This window comes from Triticum aestivum, chromosome 3A (genome assembly GCF_018294505.1).
Source record: "Triticum aestivum cultivar Chinese Spring chromosome 3A, IWGSC CS RefSeq v2.1, whole genome shotgun sequence".
Taxonomy (NCBI): Eukaryota; Viridiplantae; Streptophyta; class Magnoliopsida; order Poales; family Poaceae; genus Triticum; species Triticum aestivum.
In genome coordinates, this window is record NC_057800.1 from 394679512 (window position 1) to 394701929 (window position 22418).

A 22418-nucleotide genomic window follows, 5' to 3' on the forward strand; every position below is an offset into this window, starting at 1 on the left:
ACGAGGGGTGCATCTGAGTAGTAAAAGAGGCGCTTGCTTGTGTTCGGGAGTGGACCTGGTGGGTCCGTACTGTCATACTCACAACTACAGTCCTCTCCCGATTCACTAAGTTGATAGGGCCGGACAGCGGTGCGGCGGCGAGCGCACCAAGGCGGAGAATAAAGTGTTGTCGCCAATGTGCTGGGCTGGGTTGGACATTCTTATTGAAAAATAAAAATGGACCGGAACTATTTACGACGTTGACTATGATTTGCATGGGTCCGCTGGTTGCAGGAAGAAAATGGTGGGAGAAAGAAGACTGGTCGCTATCTTTGCCTAAGAATAATATCGACTGAATGTAACGACACTATCATAGGAAATAATATCCTCTTGTTAAATCATGAATTTAAAGAACTAGTGCATGAGCATTTAGCTTTATTTATTTATTTACTTATTTATGTTTAGGGGAACATGAGCATGTACTTGGGCCGGATTCATGTGAGAGCCTCCCTTCTAGTTAATTATGGGCTCCTCTATTGGGCCTTCATCAGTGGGATGCATGTTATCAACAAGTGGAAAATGTGTTCCGTACCAAAAATAGTATGCGCTACGTACGGTACGGCGCACTAAAGGATCGGACCGTGCAACGACTTCCAAAACATTGTGTTTGTCGTTCTAACAACACATTTATTCAACCAACGGATGAAATATACTACTTATTGTACATTGAAAATAGCAGCAGCAACCAGGGCTGGTGGTGCAACAGAAGCAGTAAGCAGGCCAGAAGAGTAAAGACACACCTCTCTCTTCCAAACCAGACATCGGCCATCATTACAAAAGGGCTAATAAAAAAGAACAAGTGTATGCATCAAACTAAATAAAGATCCTACTACACCAAGTGTACGCATCTAACTAACTGGCTTAGTTAGACGTTACTATTTATTAAGCTGTGGAGATTGGCTGGCGGCTTGAACCAGATGGGTGCCTGACGGGGGAAACTCCAGCCAGCAGGTCAAAGTCTGATACTTGCGACCCTCTCTCCTACTTTGGGCTGCAGAGCGTGGTGGCACATATCAGGGTATGGTGCATGCAGAGACGCATGGTACGCTGTGTACACACATTTTTTCCTGATGAACAAAACCGCGCTGCCATCATGATCCTTGCTGTCAGTTTTCTCCTGGTTAACCGGATAATTCGGTCCGAGAAACAGAGAGCGTGTACCAAGACTACTTACCAGCCTCCAGTCAAAAATTCCTGAAGGCCCAGAGAAGGATCCTGCTCAAATACCTTGCAGTGATTGTGATTGTATTCCGTGAAACAACGTGTCTGGTATGTGCGAACGATCATCAATCGTTCGCCGTCGTCTGATCGAGCCAGGAACCACCTGCAACTGCCATGCCGCTTTTCTTTGAAAGGTTCTGGGATTAGGAAGGGTAGGGACACCAGACGACCTACAACATCATATCAAGTTGGAGTCAAATAAAAAAGGGCTCTTAATGTAGTCAATCTTAAGAACAACATGTTATGAGCATGAATGTTTTTTCAGTAAATGTTGACAGTAATATAAGAAAGCCATCATGATATCATATGAAAGTAACATACTGCTGTAATAGCCATTTGTAGCGATGACTGGAGTAGGCCAGCAATACGTCTAGTCATAGAAGGAGTAGACAGTGTAAATGAAGCCCTTGTGTTCAATGTCATCAGAGAACCATAGAGGATGTATGATCCTACGATGGACGTGCAGATTTATCCACTTACCGCAGTGACCTATCAGATAGGCGAGACCATAGTTGAAGAACGCAATTAGCCTGAAGTCTTTATAATTCGTAGATCTTGTGGGCACTTGGCAGATTACAACCTTGAGCAAATCAAACTTGGTATCATGTTGGCTACTGTAAGATTCCGAGTATTCTGGGTCGCGGTGCCAAAGCAGTGTAGTGTTAATCGAAGAAAGGGGGATCAATTGCCGGGTGTAGACCTCCATGAGCATCCAGCTATCGCGACCGTCGACGAGCACCATCCAAGACGTGTTCATGCCGACCTAGTACATACTGCTAATGTAGTTGAGCGTGATGGGGATCGGATCGCAGTCAAGGGGGTTGATGCTCGCCACCCTACGATCGTTATGCTACGGGACACGTCGTTCTAAAGATCAGGCGGCATCAGCAAGCAAGGAGTTGGCTTAAAAAGCTCCAGCCTGAGGGCTTTGAGTAAACGGTACAGCCCCGACGAGCACGTGGCAAGCGGCATGGTACTGAGATTGTCCACACGCGAAACAATGAGCTTGATTACCTCTGTGGGGAGCGAATTCCGGCCACTCTTTCGGTGGACGCTGCTCGGTTCTGCCATTGTTAGTGCTTGGGATTCTGACGAGGGGGGAGGCGCCTTAGCAGGGATGGAAATTGGACGAGATTATGTTTGGAAAAAGATGGAGAAGCGAATATGTGCTGTGGGAAGTGGACAGGTGATGATGACTACAACACGGCGCTTGACTTACGAGACACATACCAGCAGCGTAGGGTCATATCGATGCCAGACAACTTGCTTGAGTGATCACAGTACTGGTACTCCCTACAGTACCTATTACTATGCCCTAACTTGCTTGAGTAGAGCAGTAGTGGAGTAGGACTGGAGGAGTAATATAATCTAATCTAAAATAGTTGCAAAGTTCAATGCCCGAACGTGGAACGACTACGAACCGCGACACAGTTACAGTACGTGTGTAAGGGTGGCGGTTTTGTCAAAAACTATGGCTTAAAAACAGGCCACTGTTGGATGGCAATCGAACCGTTATGTGGGATTTGCCAGTATTCAGCTCGTGGCGAACAATCGCCAGATATCATTACTAAAAAAGGGTTAAAACACCCGGGGCTATAACTTGCACTGGCTGACCACTAACAATGATACTAACATAGTTGTAAAATGGCCAAAGACCATGTCTACGTGGTGTTTGGAATTATATGCAGAAAAATTAGCAAGATGCCCGTGCATTGAACGGAACATCAAGATGCATTTTTTTACAAAACACCTGTTGTGATTGACCCGTGCAGGAGTAATCCCATGTGTAAAAACTAATGATATCTTGATAATTTTATCGGAAAATGGTATGTCGACCATTTCATCGAAATAATGATATCTCTAGAAAGATGATAGATAAGGTGAGCAGGAGTGGGGCATGGTGGTGACTGGTGGTCGGACTGGGCGGAGGCATGGGGATGGACGGCGCCGGCAGCGACCACCATGCCAGATTGTTCCAGAGACTTCCTTTTTTAATTGCTCATCAATGAGGTTGTGGGAGATAAGGATGAATGAGGCAAGGCCTTATCTATAAATTTGGAGAGAGGTGCATGATCTTTTATAAAATTGTCATTGTTTGCTTTCTATCCATCAGATATAGGTCAGACAGTCTATATTATAAGATGGAAGGCACACCATCATCACCAACTCGATTTTTTCTCTACTCCTACTCCTATAAAAGACTCAGTTGGTGATGATGGTGTGTCTGCCATCCGCCATTTCTGACCATTAGATCTGCATCTAACGGCTGTAATGTAAGTTGTGGCCTTTTGCAACAATTCCCACTTCTCTGCTCCAGTTTACACAAAACCCCTTAGTATCTTGAAACCAACCACATTCCTCCTTTACTTCATCAAAACAACCCAAAGAATATATTTGGAGTGAAACATAAGATATTTTTAGTGATATGTATATCAAAACTAAACTATTTTCTTTCAAATTTATGATTATGTTTTATTCTACTTTGGATCTATTGCAATGGACGGGCTCATTGTTATAAAGGTTTATGTCTTGCATTGTCCGCAATGAACACATAGTGTACTGGTCCGGGCCGGATACTCGCAGCGATGACCCGAGTTTGAATTTTGTCCTAAACTTTAGCTTTTTATATTATTTTTAATATATACTTCTTTCTCTACTGTACTGGCAGTGGAACCCAAAGAGTACTTAGAATAAAAGATTAAGGATGGATTTGTTTCGTTTTAACTTTCTGTACGAATCTATAGCCGGCCTGCAAGTCATGTACACTATACTGACAGTGGAACCCACAGAGTACTTAGAATACAAGATTAAGGATGGATTAACTTTTTATAGAGGGAGAATCATACACGCAATTAACTCAAATGGATAGGACGTGACTGTATTATTCTCCAACGGCAACCGGCAAATTTTCTCCCGCGAGCCAGATTAGGTTTCTCGGTTTGCATGCGGGTTTAACGGAGGGTGCTTGATGGAGGCAAGGAGGCGTGTTCAGCTGGGCGTGCAGTGGACGGTGCAGTACTATTTGATTTGACAGCTACAACTAGTATATTATAAAAAAACAAAGAAGAGTAGTAGAGATAGAGATAAGAGTAGAGACTAGGGAGGAACACCATCTACTGCTTCGTGGGATACTCCTGTGCTCCATTCGGCGGCCGCAACGTCCCCTACAGCCACTCCCTCCTGCGCTCCATTCGGCGGGCGATGTTGAAATTTGGGGAGAGCACTCTCGCGACTGCTGGCAGCGATGACTTCTTCCCCGACCTCGGCAACCTCTTGTTCAACGACATGGGCGACAACCTAAACGCCAACGGTGCTGCTCCCGTTGCACCGTATGTGTTTCTGTCCTTCATGTTCGAAATCGTGGTAGAATTCATGTTTCTAGTCTGCGTCCTAGGTTTGATATGTTTATCTACTATGCTAGTCCACATGATTAGTTTAATCTATATTATAGTCGGCATGATTTATTTTGTTCTTATTCGGACTAAATCTCGTAGTAACTTGCTCATATATTCAACTGGCGGAACGTCCCCTACAGCCACTCCCGTTTCTTGGACGGCATGGTCGATGCCTCCAAGGAGCCCTTCGTCCACTGCTATGAGTGCCCGATGCCGTTTTGGGGCTCGTCGGCGGACATCGCGCATCACCTCACAAAGGCGTGCGGCGATCACTACTGCCCCTTGGCGAAGAACATCAAGTACGAGACATACTACCCGTTCACCGTGCTAGAGTCGCTGGAGGATCATCGCCGTCTGCTAGTCTCGGAGGAGGACGGCAGCGTCTTCCTCTTGATCGTGGGCCCCGGCGAGGCCTGCGCAGGCCGCCACCCCGTCTCTGTAGTGTGCGTCAGGGGTGACGCTGCTGACGCTGACACTGACACGAGGCCGATGTACGGGTGCGTGCTCACTATTACTACCCCTCATAGGTACGTGGGAGGCGACACTGGCTACGTCCAGCTGACTAGGACTGTGCCGAGCTAGGACCTTCCCGCCGATGTGGACATGGAAGAAGCATGGCATGATTTGACCCCCAACAATGTGCACGGGGACCACAAGGAGGTTCACCTAGAGATATGCATTACCAAGTTAAATGTTGATCATTAGTATTCACTCAATGTAATCCGTTGTCTAAGCATGTGGAGACTTCCATGCATGATACTATTGCTCTATTGGAGTATCACGCATGAATAAAAGTGTATCCATTTATGGTTTAGTCTAGAATCTTCCATGTATGATATTTTTACTACAGTACTGGTGAAAGACTTATGATGAACCATTTCTTACATCTCCTCTGCCCCCTTCCAAGTCATCCTGATTTAATGCCTCCGCCTAGGTGTATAAGGGCACGGTTAATACTTAATAGTATAGCCAACAGTTGACTATAAGAAAGTGCCATGTCATGTGTAGCCAACATGTATAACAATCGATACTCAAAAACTAATTCTTAAAGATCATTTATTGCAAAGCACAATAAGTGTTATTTCTTCACAAGTTTCGGATGCAGGTTGAACAGTTGAACGCTTTTATTTGCAAAAGATGCCTTTTTTTATCTATTTCACCCGGATGTTTGTGAGCTCTAGAGATGAAATAATATCCAAAGAAACCTATCGATACCCGTTACACATGAGATGACCCCCACTTCCTTTGTCAAAATAAACAACTCCCCGATCAATGCATTTCACTGTTTCGTGCAACACACGGGCACCTTACTATAGATTGGTACGACCAAAAATTGAACTAACATTATATATAGTATGATAAATGTTGATGCATGTCACCTAAAATTACATCATTGAAAACTATGTTCAAATATGAATCCAACGATATAGTTTTTGTTGACATGCACTAACATTTTGTTAGTTAAATCTTCGGTCAAATTCAATGGGGGACTAATAAACCACAACCGATGTAGTACTAGTATAGAGGGCGGCGCTGCACGCGAGTCTCACCCCGCTTGTGGCGTGGTAGTAAAGCCGTCATATCACAAAACCCAACCACTCCTAGTAATAAGTGGCCTGGTAAAATAAATGGACAAGCAACCATCACATCCCTCCATCTTTTTCGCATTTCATCTCTCTGCATTTACTTTCTCTGGATCATCTCGCACACTCGATCCCTAGTTACTACTCCTAGGGCCAGTTCTTTTGGCGGCTTAAAAATAAGTCATCTCTTCCCTGGCTTTTCCCATAAGACTAGTCACAGTGGAGAGTAACATTAAAGGCGCCTCACTCATTTATTTGGGCCTCTAAACTACTACTAGTACCTCCGTCCTGGTTTATTCATCACCATTGTAATTTGTGCTAAATTTTGACCAAAGATTTAACTAATAAAATGTTAGTGCATGTGACATGCACTAACATTTCATGAGTTAAATTTATGATCAAAATTTGACACAGATTACAATGGGGACCAATAAACCAGGATGGAGGTAGTAGTTATGGGATTACTAATCTAGAAGTCTAAAAGAACTGGCCCCTGGTACTCCTACTATTAGTAGTACTCAAGTTGGAATTCCAATTCCAATATATTCAACATATTGTGATCATATTCTTGTGAGGAAAAATCCCTTTTACCAATGGTGATCACTTCCTGGATCACCACCGTACCAACCTCAAAATCTTTAACCATGAATATCTTGTAATCCTTCCGGCGATCACAACCTCGATCCATACTAGTTCTAAAACAATGATCCTTCCGGCGATCACAACCACGACCCATACTAGGTCTAAAACAATGATCCTTCCGGCGATCACAATCACGACCCATACTAGGTCTAAAACAATGATCCTTCCGGCGATCACAACCACGACCAACACTTGGTCTTGTCCAACCCGATGGCCTTCCCGCCATCCTCAACAGTGCAGAGTTCAGGACATAGTGTGCAAGTTTTATTAAATGTTGACCCATGGTGTGACCTACTTTCGAGCGTGTCCGTAACCGTGGACTTGGCTATCGATAGATTAATACACTCTGCAGAGGTAGCGCACTGTACCCACACCACGGAACCCATGGCCTCGTACTCCCATTCGGGTGGACCAATGGCATTCCGACGAAACCACTCCATTGTCATGACACTCTCTCGGCCACTCTGACCCACTCCCAACTGGGCTAGTCCTGGGTGGCCCCGTGTCTACCAAAGACCCAACGACCACCGTTGTGGCCAAAATGTCCCTAACAGGGACCGTCCCTCACGGGGACCGGTACCAAAAATCTCAACAACAGGCACACAAGGTTATGTCTGCTTACCGGGCCAGGGTACCGCACACCCATAACCTTCCCTAGTTGGAGGCACCGACCAGAGGCATGACAACGGACCGAATAAAGGCCTTCCCATACAGGAAAATGTGGTTGCACTAGGAAAAACTCGATTTAGTGGCACCATGACCCGGTCAACGATATATTCAAGTTGTATTATTATCAGGTTCAACTTAAATTGAAACTAAATGGTGTCATAGTATGCCATGAAGTGCAACAATAACATATGCATCACATATTAACGGAAAAGACTGAGTCAACTATATCCACATTAAGCATAACCATTAACAACTCTTGACACTCCTCTGGTCAAGATTAACCTCACATTAAATAGAATCTTTTCTAACAAGTTTTATCATTTTTCTCATGCAAGAAAAATAACTTCAATTAATTACTTATATCCATAACCATATTATTTCTTCCTTAGCAAAAAATAATTCTAGTCTCTTTATCAACTTAGTTAGCTCTAAACTTTCTGTAACACAAGCATATTAACTTGAACAAGCACTTAACAGAATATAAATAACACAATAATGATCTATATGCATGGATTAAATCATTCATTCAAGTAGGAAAATCACAAATATTGCAATGGCACCATGAAAATACTGATGTGGCTTGCCTTAGTGCCGATGAGGTTCACAAGCCTCCTGGTGATCCTCAAGACAAGCTTCACTACTCTGAAAACAATTACAAACACAAAAAGAAATCATCAAGAACCCTTCTGAAAATCACCATAAAATCTCGAAAGCAGGTAAAAATCCCATTTTTGGTGAGCTGCTAGATTTCTTTGCAAAGAACACAATGCAAAAAAATTAATTCATTTGGACTTATGGTTGAAAAGTTATAGTTGTTTGAAGCTCTCTAGATAAATATGAATTTGAATTTAAATAACCAGACTGGAGGGGGGTGACGTCGAAGGCGTAAAGCCTCGGGGCACCACCACTCGTACTGCTTCACACGCATACTGAGTGGCTGACTAGCGGGCCCCGCTAGTCAGGTGCGAGGGAGAGGGGGAAAGAAACAGGGGACAGCGCGGCTTCACCGAAGCAAATGCCAGCGACAAGGGCTCCTTGGCCAAAACGAGAGGGAGGGATCAAGAGAGGAGACGGAGGCGCACCTGCCCGTACCTGTAGAGTAGCTAGGGGTGGTCGGACAGCGTCGGAATCTTCCTCTCTAGCGGAGATAGGAAGCAGAGCTCGCCGGAGACGAAGACGACGGCGAGCAGAGGCGACTCCAGGGGCTCCAACCAGGCGGAACGGCGCCACCACAGAGTGGCGGAGGCCCTGGAAGGGTTGCCCAGGCCTGGGAGGGGCCGGAGCTACGGGGACGACCTGAGGGGATCGCCGGCAAGCTCGAGCTCGGGGATGGTGGCCTGCCCGACCGGGCTACAGCTTTCTACTAGGTTGTGGAGTGTGTGGGAGTGGTGGATGATGCTCGAGGAGGCTGGGGAAGGGCTTTATTTATAGCCGAGCGTCGAGGGGGGTTCAGGCTCCACCGGTGGACACCTGGACACGGTGCCCGGTGACGAGCGACGTCAGTGAGAGAGGGATAAGGATACGGAGCTCACGCGGGGACTATGGGCGAACGGGGACTGGGGTGACAACGAGCACAATGCGCAACACGCTGTTTCGTTGGCTAGACTGTGCCCGTGCTCGCTGCGGTGAGCTCCGGCGTCGGCGAGTGCCATGGGAGAGTTAAGGGGGCTAGGATGATGATGGTGGCGAGGTTTGGCACGCTTAGGTAGGCAGGGAAGCGAGCACGCGATCAACAGAGGCTCGGGCGTGTCGCAGAGCGCGTCGGTCGCATGCCAGCACGCTTGGACGAACGCGGTCACCGCGTGAACTCTGATCTCATGCCGACCTAAGCCCACACTTCATGTCTGGCATGTTGTTCATGGTAGTTTTGAATGTTACCACGCTTTGGTTTGGATCCAGACGCAGTAGAAGGGATTTTACAAGCCTAGTAAGTTTCTGACCAGTAATTTTGAGAGGTTACTGAGGTCAAACGGCTGGGAGTTGGGAGCTGAGCTTTGGAGGTAGCAATCATCTACTAAGGTGATGATGCACAAGGAAAATCAGCCCCAAAGGAGCAAGTAAAATGGTAGTTGCTGTAGAAACTACCATTTCTGTCCAGAACAGAAAACATTTTCTGTAGCAAAAATATTCCAAAAATTCATGCAATATTTTGCTCAGGAAGGTGACCTAGGGTTCCAAGATTATTTGTGAATTTTCTCAGATTTTTATGGCCAAGAAAAATTGGGGTTGCTTTGGAGCACATTGATCTAGCTAGGGTTTAAGAGAGGGAAATGAATATGTTTCATTAAGGAAAAATATTCCAAATATTATTTGAGGTGAACCAGAGTGGAAATGATGGTTAGAGAGGGAAATGGGACACTTGGGTGAAAGCCAAGGGGTACCCAATTGTTTAAGTCCATATGAAAGGATTCAAAAACTCCAAATTTCAAAATCAATCCACTGAAAATCAAGCAAATAAAGGAGGGCAAAAACTAGGCTATCACAGGAGCACACCGCATCTCTTTCTTCACATGGGACTGTGATGATCCCGATTCTTGCCGGCATCTGGAGGACATTGTAGCCATGATGGGTCACCGCCATGAACTTGGCCAGGGCTGGGTACCCGAGGATGGCGTTGTATGGCAGGTGGATGTGCGCGACATCAAAGTCGATGAGATCGGTGCGGTAGTTGTTGCGCGTGCCGAAGGTGACAGGGAGGCGGACCTGCCCTATCCGTGTGGTGGAACCGTCGGTCACTCCTGAGAAAGGCTTGGTAGGCTGAAGCTATCGAATATGGGGTTCCGGCAAACCCTTAAGGTTCGAACACTCGGGTGCGCGTGAAGTCTTTCCCTCCTACCAATCCGCGCCCTAGCTCACTAAGATCTAGCGGACGAACTCGACGTACTCGCAACACAGAAAGACACGAGGTTTATACTGGTTCGGGCCACCATTGTGGTGTAATACCCTACTCCAGTGTGGTGGTGGTGGATTGCCTCTAGGGCTGATGATGAACAGTACAAGGGAAGAACAGCCTCCGGAGGTTGAGGTGTTCTTGTGAGTAGGCTCTCGCTCGGGTTGGATCGAGCTAAGGCGAGATGATGTCTCTCAGATCCGATCCCCCCTACTATGGTGGCTAGCTCTACTTATATAGGCCCTGGTCCTCTTCCCAAATATCAAGCGGGAAGGGAGCCAACAATGGCGAGCTAATTTGAAGGGGGGGAGCTAGTACAAGCTATCCTGACAAAACTGGTCTTCGCCTGCCAAAGGCTCTGGTGGTGACGCCGTCTTGGGCTCCACGATGACCTCCGTCTTGCCGTCCTCCTGGTGTTGGTCTCGTTGCACCAATATAGAAACCTTTGCCTGATGCCTCGGTACTCTTCGCCTGCGCTAGCCTCCTTAGCACCAAAGAGGGAACAAGGACGCTGCACGCGCTGGCGCCCGCCTGGTGTCCTGCGTCATGGCTCGCGTCACGAGGGCCCCGTGAGGTTTGCCCCGCCTTGATATCTCCGCTCCTCGCGAGCCTGCCCGGCTAGGCTACTCGAGAGGAGGCCTTGCGACATCCGCCTCACGAGGCTTGGACCCTCGTGAGGGTCTTGGATGCTTTGCTGGTGAAGATGGGTTGTACAGCCTACTGGCTCAGCCATGCCGTGGGTCGCAGGCAGGCAAGTCTGGGGACCCCCGTTCCCAGGACGCCGACAGTAGCCCCCGGGCCCAAGGTGCGCTTGGGCTTGGCTTCGCGGCGAAGCCAAGGGCCAAGTACGGAGCGCAGCGGGCCCCAAAAGCCTATGGCCTCGATTGACGCATGGTGGACGATTGGACGTGGGCGTCTCCGCTTCCCCATGTTTCCTCAGCAACTGATCGACTTGTCAGGTCCCCACGACATGCAAGGAAAACCATCATTACCTGCGATCGTGGGAGACGCCAGTTGGCCTTCCCTTGCTATAAATGGGGAGGGGGCGTAGCCCCCATTGCCCATCTCTTCCTTGCTTGCTTGCTCCTTCCTCCTTGCTCCATCAGTGACACCCATGGCACCACGAAGGAAGTTCTCCGCCGCCGAGAAGGGGAAAGCCCCTCACGAGGGACCCGGCTCCCCGGCGCCCAAGCGCGGCCGCAGCCGCCCGCGTAAACATGCCGCGACCCCCGCTGTGGCCCATTGTCGAGGCAAGGCCACGGCACGCGGAGTGGGTCATCCCAGCCATGGCGGTCCAGTTGACGAGGGGAGGCGTGCCATGGTGGAGCAGCCTCCTCGTCCGCGCTTCCACACGGCGGAGGTGTCGCCGGAGTTTGTCATCTGGTTAGAGAACCCAGCCGGCAACTGGCTCCAACTCCCACGCTTCTTCGCCGGCGAACTGCCGCCCTCTGGTCCAAGCGGACTCTAGCTGCAGGCAGATGGCTGCTGCAACAAGGCCTCTTGGGTTGCGGTCGAGACTTCCGCTGCGGGCAACATAGCCCTGGCCCACGGCTGGCAGACATTCGCCCACGCGCGTGGCCTGGGCAAGCGGTGCACCCTCCCACTACAAAAAAAAGACACATCCGTGACATTTTGGGCCGAACAAAAAAAAATTTTGTCAGACATATGACACTTCTATGACGATAATTGTGACAAAACCCGGTATCATCATAGATGTGGTGGGCTCCTACTTCTATGACAAAAAATCATGACAGAAAATAGGCTTTTTGTCCTGGGCGGGCTGGAGACGCAGCTGCATGACATTCTTTGGGCCGTCCATGACAGAAAAAACCATGGTAGAAGCGAGGGGGAGGAAAATTTCGGGGAGTTCCCGGTTACGGTGGGAGGTCGGGGGCCGAGCGATGTGCGTTTCTCTCGTACATGTACGCGCGTGTGTGTGAGGCGTTGGCTCTAACTGAACCCGAGCGAGGCGTTGGGCTCTAACTGAACCCGAGCGATTGCACTGCAGGCTACGCGTTACTGAACCCAATCGATCGATCGATGGCTGTTAACTGAACCCGATCGAGCGATTCCTTGGCTACTGCTGCTAACTGAAGTCGATCGATGGGATGAACAGTGAGCGTTGCGGGGGGTGGATGAACAGTGAGTGGTGGCATTGCCTCTGGATGAACAGGACCCCGTGGTGTGGTGGAGGGCTGGATGAAAAGTAGACGGTGGAGGGGTGCCCGTGGAGGGGTGGATGAACAGGACCCCGTGGTGTGGAGGGCAGGATGAACAGTAGACGGTGGAGGGGTGCCCACGGATGGGTGGTTGAACAGGACCCCGTGGTGTGGAGGGCTGGATGAACAGTAGACGGTGGAGGGGTGGTTGAACAATAGCCGGTGGAGTAGCGCGCGGTGGAGGCTGGATGAACAGGAGCCCGTGGAGGCTGGAGGAGGTCGATGGTGGATGAACAGTAGCTCGTGGAGGCTGGAGGGGGTCGACGGTGGAGATGAACAGTATCCCGTGGAGTCCCGTTTTGCGGTGCGCCACACCCCTCCCGATGAACAGGACGCCCGTTTCGACCGTAGCGCTCCAACACAAGTGTGTTTCCTCCGTTTTGCGGTACGCCACACCCCTCCCGATCAACAGGACCCCCGTTTCGACCGTAGGAGGTCCTTTTCCTCCGTTTTGCGGTAAGCCACACCCCTCCCAATCAACAGGACCCCCGTTTCGACCGTAGGAGGTCCGTTTCCTCCGTTTTGCGGTACGCCACACCCCTCCCGATCAACAGGACCCCCGTTTCGACTGTAGGAGGTCCATTTCCTCCGTTGTGCGGTACGCCAGGACTCGTTTCCATCGTATCTTCCGTCCAAGCCCTCCTGATGAACACGACCACGCATTCCGTTCCGACCCATGAACACGACGACGACGCTGTTTCTCCGTTCCGACCCAGCCATGTACATGATCCCTCGTCGTACGTATGCGCGAGTAGGCGTTCGAGACCCCGCTCGTACGTACACATACGTGGCCGTATTTTCTTTCTTGCACCCTGGCCGTTGTACGTACGTGTACATGCTACGTGCACGCCTCTACTACGACACGTGCGCGCCTCTACATCGACCAGTATGTACATACACGTTCGCGACCAGAATGTCAACGCTACGTACGCTTCGACCAAGTGGGTCCCGACTGTCACGCACTTCCTTGCCTGCGAAGATGTAGCTGGTGGGTCCCAGCAGTCAGGGGGCGAATCGTTTTTTTTTGCCCGAACGCACTTCCTTGCGTGCGAAGATGTAGCTGGTGGGTCCTAGCAGTCGAGGGGCTGGTGGGTCCCAGCTGTCAGGGGGGCGAATCGTTTTGGTTTTTTTTCCCGGACGCACTTCCTTGCGTGCGAAGATGTAGCTGGTGGGTCCCAGCAGTCAGGGGGGCGAATCGTTTTTTTGCCCGGACGCACTTCCTTGCGTGCGAAGGTGTAGCTGGTGGGTCCCAGCAGTCAGGGGGGAAACATTTTTTTCACGAAATACGGTGGCCCGTCCGGTGGGTCCCTGCTGTCAGGTGGAGGAATCATTATTTTCCGCGTAATAAGGAGGCACTTCCTTGCTGCCGCCGTGGACCCAGCTGTCAGCCTCTCCACGTACAGTCCATGTCTGATGGAAGTCGTTCCTTGACCATGTTGACCACGCCGCGCCGAGAGCACCAGGGCGGTGGACGACGGCAAGGCCTAGGAAGGGGACGACGGGGAGCCGGGGAAGACGCGGCAGTGGAAGCCCGCGCGCGCGGAGTGGAGTATGAGGGTTCACTGGTTCGGCTACGGTGTGAGGCTGTCGTCGCCACAGGGCCTGGCCAGCGGTGGGAATAGTAGGGGGTGGTGAGGCCTCCGCGGCAGCACAGCCGGCCACGGGAGGCGGGAGCATGCGGCACGACCGGCGCTGCTTTGGGCGGCTGGAGCAAGAAGACTAGAGGTTGAAGAAGCACTACGGCCGTTGGATGGACATCGTATGGTCAATGGAGCTAGAATCGTTCATATTGACTAAGTTGACAAAGCCCTCGTCCCCGTCAACTTAGTAGGCCCACAAGTCAGCCTCCCACCAAGGTGGGTCCCAGCTAGCCGGGGGAGTATTCATTTTTTTGTGCGTAATAAGGAGGCACTTCCGGTGGGTCCGAGCTGACAGCGGGGGGAACGTTTTTTCGTGAAATACGGTGGCCCGTCCGGTGGATCCCAGCAGTCAGGGGGAAATGATTTTTTTCACAAAATACTAGTGGCCCGTCCGGTGGATCCCTGCTGTCAGGTGGAGGAATAATTATTTTGCACGTAATAAGGAGGCACTTCCTTGCTGCGGCCGTGGACCCAGCTGTCAGCCTCTCCACGTACAGTCCACGTCTGATGGAAGCCGTTCCTTGACCACGTTGACCACGCCGCGCCGAGCGCACTAGGGCTATATATAATAATTTATATATAGCACATGGAAACTTCTTATGCAAATTATTGCAGTCGTTTTTTTTGGTTGGCCAGGGCCAATTTCGCATATTTCTGTGGGTTCCAAACTATTTTTAATACCGAAATGTCCAGCCAGATTTAAAGTACTTTGAAGATATATTTAAATTAGGTTAATGCCCAGTGAAATAGGAATCTGGAAATGTGATAAAATTCAGAAATTATAAAGTAATTGCCAATTTGTCATCTGTTTTTATATTTACAACCCATTTCATATTACTTTCAAGATTTGCAGGCGTCTTGAAAGAGTTGCAGCCCATTAGGGCGTAGAAAAATAAGTAGGCCTGGATTGGGTATTCTTCAGAAAAAATAAACTGGGCTCATTTTCACAAAGAAAAAATAGCTGGGCTGGTCACATGGTGAACATAAAATATAAGCCTGGGCTAGATGGGCCACAGCCCAGTTCAAACCCTGCTCCGTCTCAACAATACCAAACAAAAAAATACTGCTCGAGTAGCTACGTCCCAGGTGTCAGCCGATCTTGTGCTGGTCTCTTGTCTATTGACTGTATACGCTCAAAATGTCGTGGGCCCCAGATGTCAGGAAAACACTAGGAGGAAGCATTTTATTTTTCCATACGTTGACGTGGTGGGCCCCTACTGTCATCCTCTCCACGTACTTCTGCCGATTCCTATTGTTTGTTGACCATGTGGACAAGGTGAGAGGGCGGCGCCGCAGCGAGCGCACCAAAGCGCGCGGAGGACGCCGACATTAACGATTTAGGAGACGGTGGGGCGGTAATGCGTGCGCTGAGGCGCAGCCAGCCGTGGGAGGCGGAAGCAGGCGGCCCTACCGGCGCTGGTTTGGTCTTGGCGGCTGGATGAAGACAGGACTGAAGAAACACGACAGACTGTAAAAGCAGCAGGAGTACTTAACAACCTTAACTGAAACCAGCAGGGGCACTTAACAACCAAAGCTGAAAGCAGTATGAGTACTTATATAGGTTCAACCATACATAGCACGCCTCGAACAGTGCTACTTTGCCTACAGTTAACCAAGGGTGAGGCCGCCAAGGCCCAGGCGCCACCCCGCGCATCCACAACCTTCTGAAAGCGGCTTCATCTCGCAGCATGGTCAATAAATAGGATATTCGCTTTAGAGCCATGGAAAAGCATGAACATAATCTTCTGTCCTATTCTCCAAGATGGACGGGCCTTCATTATTTGAGACCACCCATGAATAAGTATCTTTTCAACTCCAAGGGGAATTGAGTAGGTCGGCATATACATCATGTTGTGACCAAGTGCAAGTCTGACCCGACCATGGTCAGGCATCTGTATAGGAACAATAGAACTCGGCAGTTCCTGTTTCAAGAAGATCACAGTTGTAAAACTGTGTATAAGCAATAGTTTATGAATAACATATATAACAGAAAACAACTCGTACCATAAGTTTCTCGACACAGTTGGACCTGTTCAACGAGTGCAGAAGTGGCACACATATCCCACGTGGCCTTCCACCATTGAAACGCCCCACAAGGACCTCAAGACGATCAATAAAGTGTAGGAACTTGTGGATGTCGATCCAGTCAACTTCAGTGCCATTAGTAACAGCCGAGTTATTACAGACTAACAAACGAGCAGACTGCTTAACTCTGAAAAAACCTACACGTGCCACCAATTATAAGAAAATATTAGTTAGAAGTAGCATCTTCGTGAGAGATTCGTTGCTACTTCTAAAGTTAAATTGTGATTAGTTAGACAGAATAGGTGGATTAAGAAGTAATCGAGGCAACAAGCAAGAACCAGATACAAAACTAACATGGATGAACAATTGGAATGATGTCGGGGTGGAAGATCGCAGTGAAGATGAGACCAGGTTCTGCTATTTCCATCAACATTCGTGCGCCAACTTTCAGTCCGTAACACTTGAGAAAGTTTATCCAAGTTCGGCCATAAAAAAGCGGTGATCTTCTTGGTTCATGAACCCAACTCGGAACTTATATCCAGGGCTTGTCTTCACTGTGACCATTAAACTAGTGTATTCAGTTGTGGCAAGGCCGAGCATCTTGAGTACATGTGTTCTGGCAGAGCAAATAATACACTACGGGAAAAATAATATGAGAACACAACATGTTCAAAAAAAAACCACCCTCCCGGATAGAAAAGAGGATTCTAGGAACATACTGTGCACGTTTCAAAATATTGTGTTAGGATGAGAAGAAACAAGTGTGGCGTCTCGCCGAGGGCGCAAAAACCTGTAGGGTACTCGCACTTTGGGCACTGCAAATGAAACACACTAGATTCAGTAGGAAGAAAATGCATCAACGGCGGCGGCTGCCATCCTAGGATTACCTGCGACCAAGGGACTTGGGTTTATCGGGGATGGATGAAGTATTCGTACCTGGTTCTCCATGAGAAAACCCTATGCAATCACCGAGAGGGGGTTTTCTCTGAACAAGCAGACGAGGGAGAAGGGGATTCAGGCCCAGTGAAATATTGCCGCTTCGTCCGTCCAGCTTACTGCTAAAGCTGGAAAGGGGGGGGTTGTGATTTGATGGCTCATTGGGCATTACTGTGGCACTACGACCGGGGTGTGTCTACCGTGAAGTTGTGCACTCTAATTTGTGCATATGGCACGTGGACTCCGTTGCCGGTTGCCCCACATATCAGCGAAAGGAAGTAGAAAGACAGGAGTAACTAGTTACACATAAATATATCTTTTGACAGAGAGATACTCCCTCTGTAAAGAAATATACAAATCTTTTATATCACAGGCTCACCTTGCCGAGAAATATACTCCCTCTGCAACGCACGGGCATTATGGGGGTTCAGCTTTTTTCATGGGGGTTCAGCTGAGAATATAATACTCAGATAGGCTCACGGTTCTGGACTTTGGGCCGCAAGCCGACCCTGCATGTTTGGGGGCCCATGTGTTCTACCTCAACGCTTTTCATATTGCAAGCGATTGGTACGGCGCTGGTTTTAGATGCTGTCGCAAGGCGAATACACAAAATTGAATAAAGCACGGCAGTTGTTGGAATGAAATCGAACGACAGTTCCTAACCAGCAATCAGAGTTGCAATTCTATCAACGATATACCATGTGATAAATAATACTGTCGTACTACTTATACACACAGGACACTTGTTTCACCATGCCAGATTATTACATCAAAATCTCTCGGAGGATAGATCAGTTCGGCAGTTGCGTGCTGCTAATTTCAAAGTTGATTTGGACCAGCTCTCCTTGCCGAGAAAGTTCGATTTTGACATCATCCCCTACCGCAAGATATGATTTAGATTTGAACCTTGACCATCCTTTAGCATCAATCATCATGCGACCATCCTTTGTACTTACGGTATATTGAGCAGGTTCATTCACACCAAGGCTGCGCATGGTAAGAGAAACTTGGCCACGGTCGCCCGGATTGTTGAATGACTCCCTCGTTGCTCTAGGAATTCTCTGTTTGCAAACAAGAAGACATACCCAAACAGTTAGATCAACACAGTGAAGCATGTGAAACAACATGGAAAGAAAAAAGAATGAAGCACTTGGGCGGCCAATGCTTACCAAGAAGGTGGACATGTCGGTTTTTGTAAGGACTTCGGTATATGAAGTGAGAACTGCAGCCCAGTCTGTTGCCGGTGCAACTGCATGGGCCGGAGCAGATGCAAGTGCAAGTGTTGGTGCAGGTGCCGAAGCCGCTGCTGCTACCGGAGATGGTGCTCCTGGTAGAGCTGGTGCCCGTGTCGGAGCAGGTGCCGATGTCGATGCCCGATCCTCCGGTAGATCAGACTGATCCGCTGACGCGGTCAATGCCCAATCCTCAGCTGGATCAGACTAAGCTGCTGCCACTGTCAGTGCTAGAGCAACTGTCGGTGCTCGATCTGTGCGAGACAGCGGCGATCGTGTCTGGTCTGCTATGATCAGCTTTCTAACTTGACTAGGATCCGTGATCGTGATCCAGTTTTCTTCTTCGTTTCTTTTAAACGCGAGAAGGACTAATTGTGGCGTTTTTGTTAAACCAAACTGCAGTTCATCATAGGGATTCAGCTTGTACTCAGACAACAGACTGATCCAATTTTTTCCTGTAATATAAGTGATGGACAGTGCCTTTGTTACTGACACGACATAAGAAGTGAAACCTGCCAAAATAGCCATCGTAGAGCAAACCAAATGGTTTATTCTGTGATGAATGTCACATGGCAAAACCTGCATTGTCAAATTGCAAGAAAAGAAAGAAAACATGACATTAAATCAATAAGATTTAGACAGTAAATCAATAAGATTTACTTGATGTGACACGAGTGAATCCTTACCAGGAAATCACTATGTTGAAGTACTAAACAGAAGATTGATCGTCCAACTACGCGTGGCATGCAGGGGCCCTGCCTACTCCCACAAGCAGGACAGTCCAAAGGTCGTGACAAATCGTATGGACCGAACATCCATGGGACTGGAAATCCTGGTGGGTGCGATAAACCCTGAAATGCATACAGATATTGGAGTGTAACCATAATTGATAAACCGTCCTCACAAAAAATATGATCTGGATACTTCAAAATATACAGACTGAATTGAGTGGACAGACATTAACACAGACCGTTCTTAGGATTGGCCACACACCAAAAGCGGTAGTACTAATAAACAATACAGGGTTCACAAAAACAAATCAAGTACTGAACAATAGTACTTACTACAGACAAGCAAAGTTGCACTAACTAAGCTCTGCAGACTATTTCTTGCCACCGACCTACAGGATGAACCCCACATAACTGACTAGGCCATGGACTTCGTGTGAGATGTCTACATGCACCATCACCATCTTGTCAACCTTGGAGAACCTAACAGAGTGGTCTTTCCACTCGTAAACATGATGATGAAGACATGCCGCATCAGATTTGTTGGGAAGCTTTACAAGAACCACACCCTTCGTAATCGAAGGCACAGCCAGGAAATTGTTGTGGTCAAGTACAGCCTCGAGAACACGCCTGACAACAATGCTACAGGAAAATACTAGTTCAGGACACGTGGCGACAAGGACACAGCAGCTGGATAGTTCAGTAGTAGAACTCATCATCAGGTCTTCCAGTTCACACAGCATGACTTTGAGAACTTCATCTCCACCGCGGACCTGGTTCTAATTCAAACAGAAACCGTATTTTATTACTACCTCTGTTCAGAAATATAAGATGATTTTCGATATTATACTCCACATATGACTACATATACGCACAGAAATGAGTGAACAAAGACACTAGAACATGTCTTCAAAGGCATGAGAGCAGAGGGATTACATGCAAAATCCATAACACAAGTTACTGAGGCAAATATACCCTCTTAAAAGGTAGCATTGATGTTCATAAAGTACTCCCTCCGTCCCAAAATTCTTGTCTTAGATTTGTCTAGATATGGATGTATCAACTCACATTTTAGTATTAGATACATCCGTATCTAGACAAATCTAAGACAAGAAATTTGGGACAGAGTGAGTAGTTGAAAGTTGTAACACCCCGGATATGATTTCCAAATATGTAATCCAACTCTTGCCGTTTCTGATGTTAAGTTATTTTATTTTCTCGGGTTTGGGTTTTTGTCTCTGTGTGTTGTTGTCGTTGTCATGCATCTCATATCATATCATCATGTGCATTGCATTTGCATACGTGTTCATCTCATGCATTCGAGCATTTTCCCCGTTGTCCGTTTTGCATTCTGGCGCTTCGTTCTCCTCCGGTTGGCATTTCTACCTTTCTTTCATGTGTGGGGATTAAACATTTCCGAATTGGACCGAGACTTGCCAGGAGGCCTTGGTTTACTACCGGTAGACCGCCTGTCAAGTTTCGTACCATTTGGACCTCGTTTGATACTCCAACGTTAACCGAGGGACCGAATAGGCCTCGTGTGTGTTGCAGCCCAACACCCCTCCATTTTGGCCCAAAACCCACCAAAACCCTCTCCATCATCTAGAGCGTTCGATCACGATCGCGTGGCCGAAAATCGCACCTCATTTGGACTCTCCTAGCTCACTCTATGCCTATAAATAGACCCCCTCCAAAAATCCGGATCTCCTTCTCCCCCGAAACCCTAAAATCATCCCTCTCCGCACCGGACGTGTCCGTCCGCCGCCGGACACGCCGCGCGCGGCCACTGGCAGAGCGCCACGTGGCGCCGCCAGCGCCTCCACCGCCGCGGCCCGCCCGGCCCACGGAAGGCCCTCCCGGGCCCGTTCCTCCGCCGCCCGCGCCCGGCTCCGTCTTCCCCCGAGCACCACCCGCGCCCGAAGCAGCGCCGCCACGCGCCATAGCCGGTACCTCACCGCCCCGCCGCCGTGGTCGCTGTCGCCTACCTCCGCCGGCCGCCCGCTCCGGCGAGCTTCCCCGCCTCCCTTGTGCCGCGCCGCCCGGATCCCGCCGCCGTCCGCCTCCTCTCCGTCCTCGTCCTCCTCCGGCCGGCCACCGCGGCCACGAACTCCGGCCACCTCGTCCACCGGCATACAGGAACTCCGGCGCCGGCCAACCTCGATCTGCGTGACGCCGGATCTGGATCTGAGACTTGGCTCGGTTGACTTTTTATCCCCGAAACCCTAATATTTTGCCCTTGTTCATCACATCGTAACTGTCTGTAGCTCCGTTTTGGGCATATAGCATATAAAAATGTTCATCTCAGAGAGTACATCATTTCATCTCATTGCATCATTTTCATTTGAGTTCATCTTGATGCCAGAAATGCTGTTGGAAGAGTGCTATTTGAGATAATTGTCAGATCTGCTGCTCCAATTAGATATTTGTCATTTTTGCCATGATTATTGTGTGCATGATATGCCCCTGAGCTCTCATAGGTTTTGTTATATGTTTTGCCATCTATCTAGAGGTGCAACCCATGTATTTTTGTGGTGTGTGTGGTGACTAGCACAAGCTTGCAAAGTGGAGCATTCGTTAATGCTAATTTCAAGGACTTAGCATTTCCACTAAGTCCTTGGACTGTTTATCTCAATGTGCCATATGTTCTTGTTGTTTCCTAGTGATCCGTGCCTCTTTTGAGGATGATCAGTAGGGATGTTTTGTTAATCTTGTAGTGCTCTATCCATCGATGTCTTTGTTTGCAATTATGGAGCACCCTAGCTTGAGTCAATCAAGCTCTACTTTTGCTATTTCGTGAATCTGGGCAGATTGTCTACTTGTTAGCAATTTTGCCGAGGATGTTGTAGTTGATCCGTGCATGCTATGTTATTGTTCTTGCCATGTATAGCTTGTATAATATGTATTCTTGATGGGTGCACGCTTAGATTGTCATGACATGCTCTGTAGTGAGTGCATACAGCTCGTAAACATGCCTACTTGATATCTGATTTTGCATGCTCCAGTTTTCACTAAGTCTGAGAACTGATTATGTTTTTGCCATGTTCACATGCTTGCAAATGTATTTTCTGATCCCTTTTGGCTCAAGGTCACTAAGGGACTTTTATTAAGCTCTTTGAGTAGCTCCATTCCATGCTTTAACTTGCCATGTTGAGGTCCTGTAGCATATAGTTTTCATGTTCCAAAGTGTGCTACCTGATTT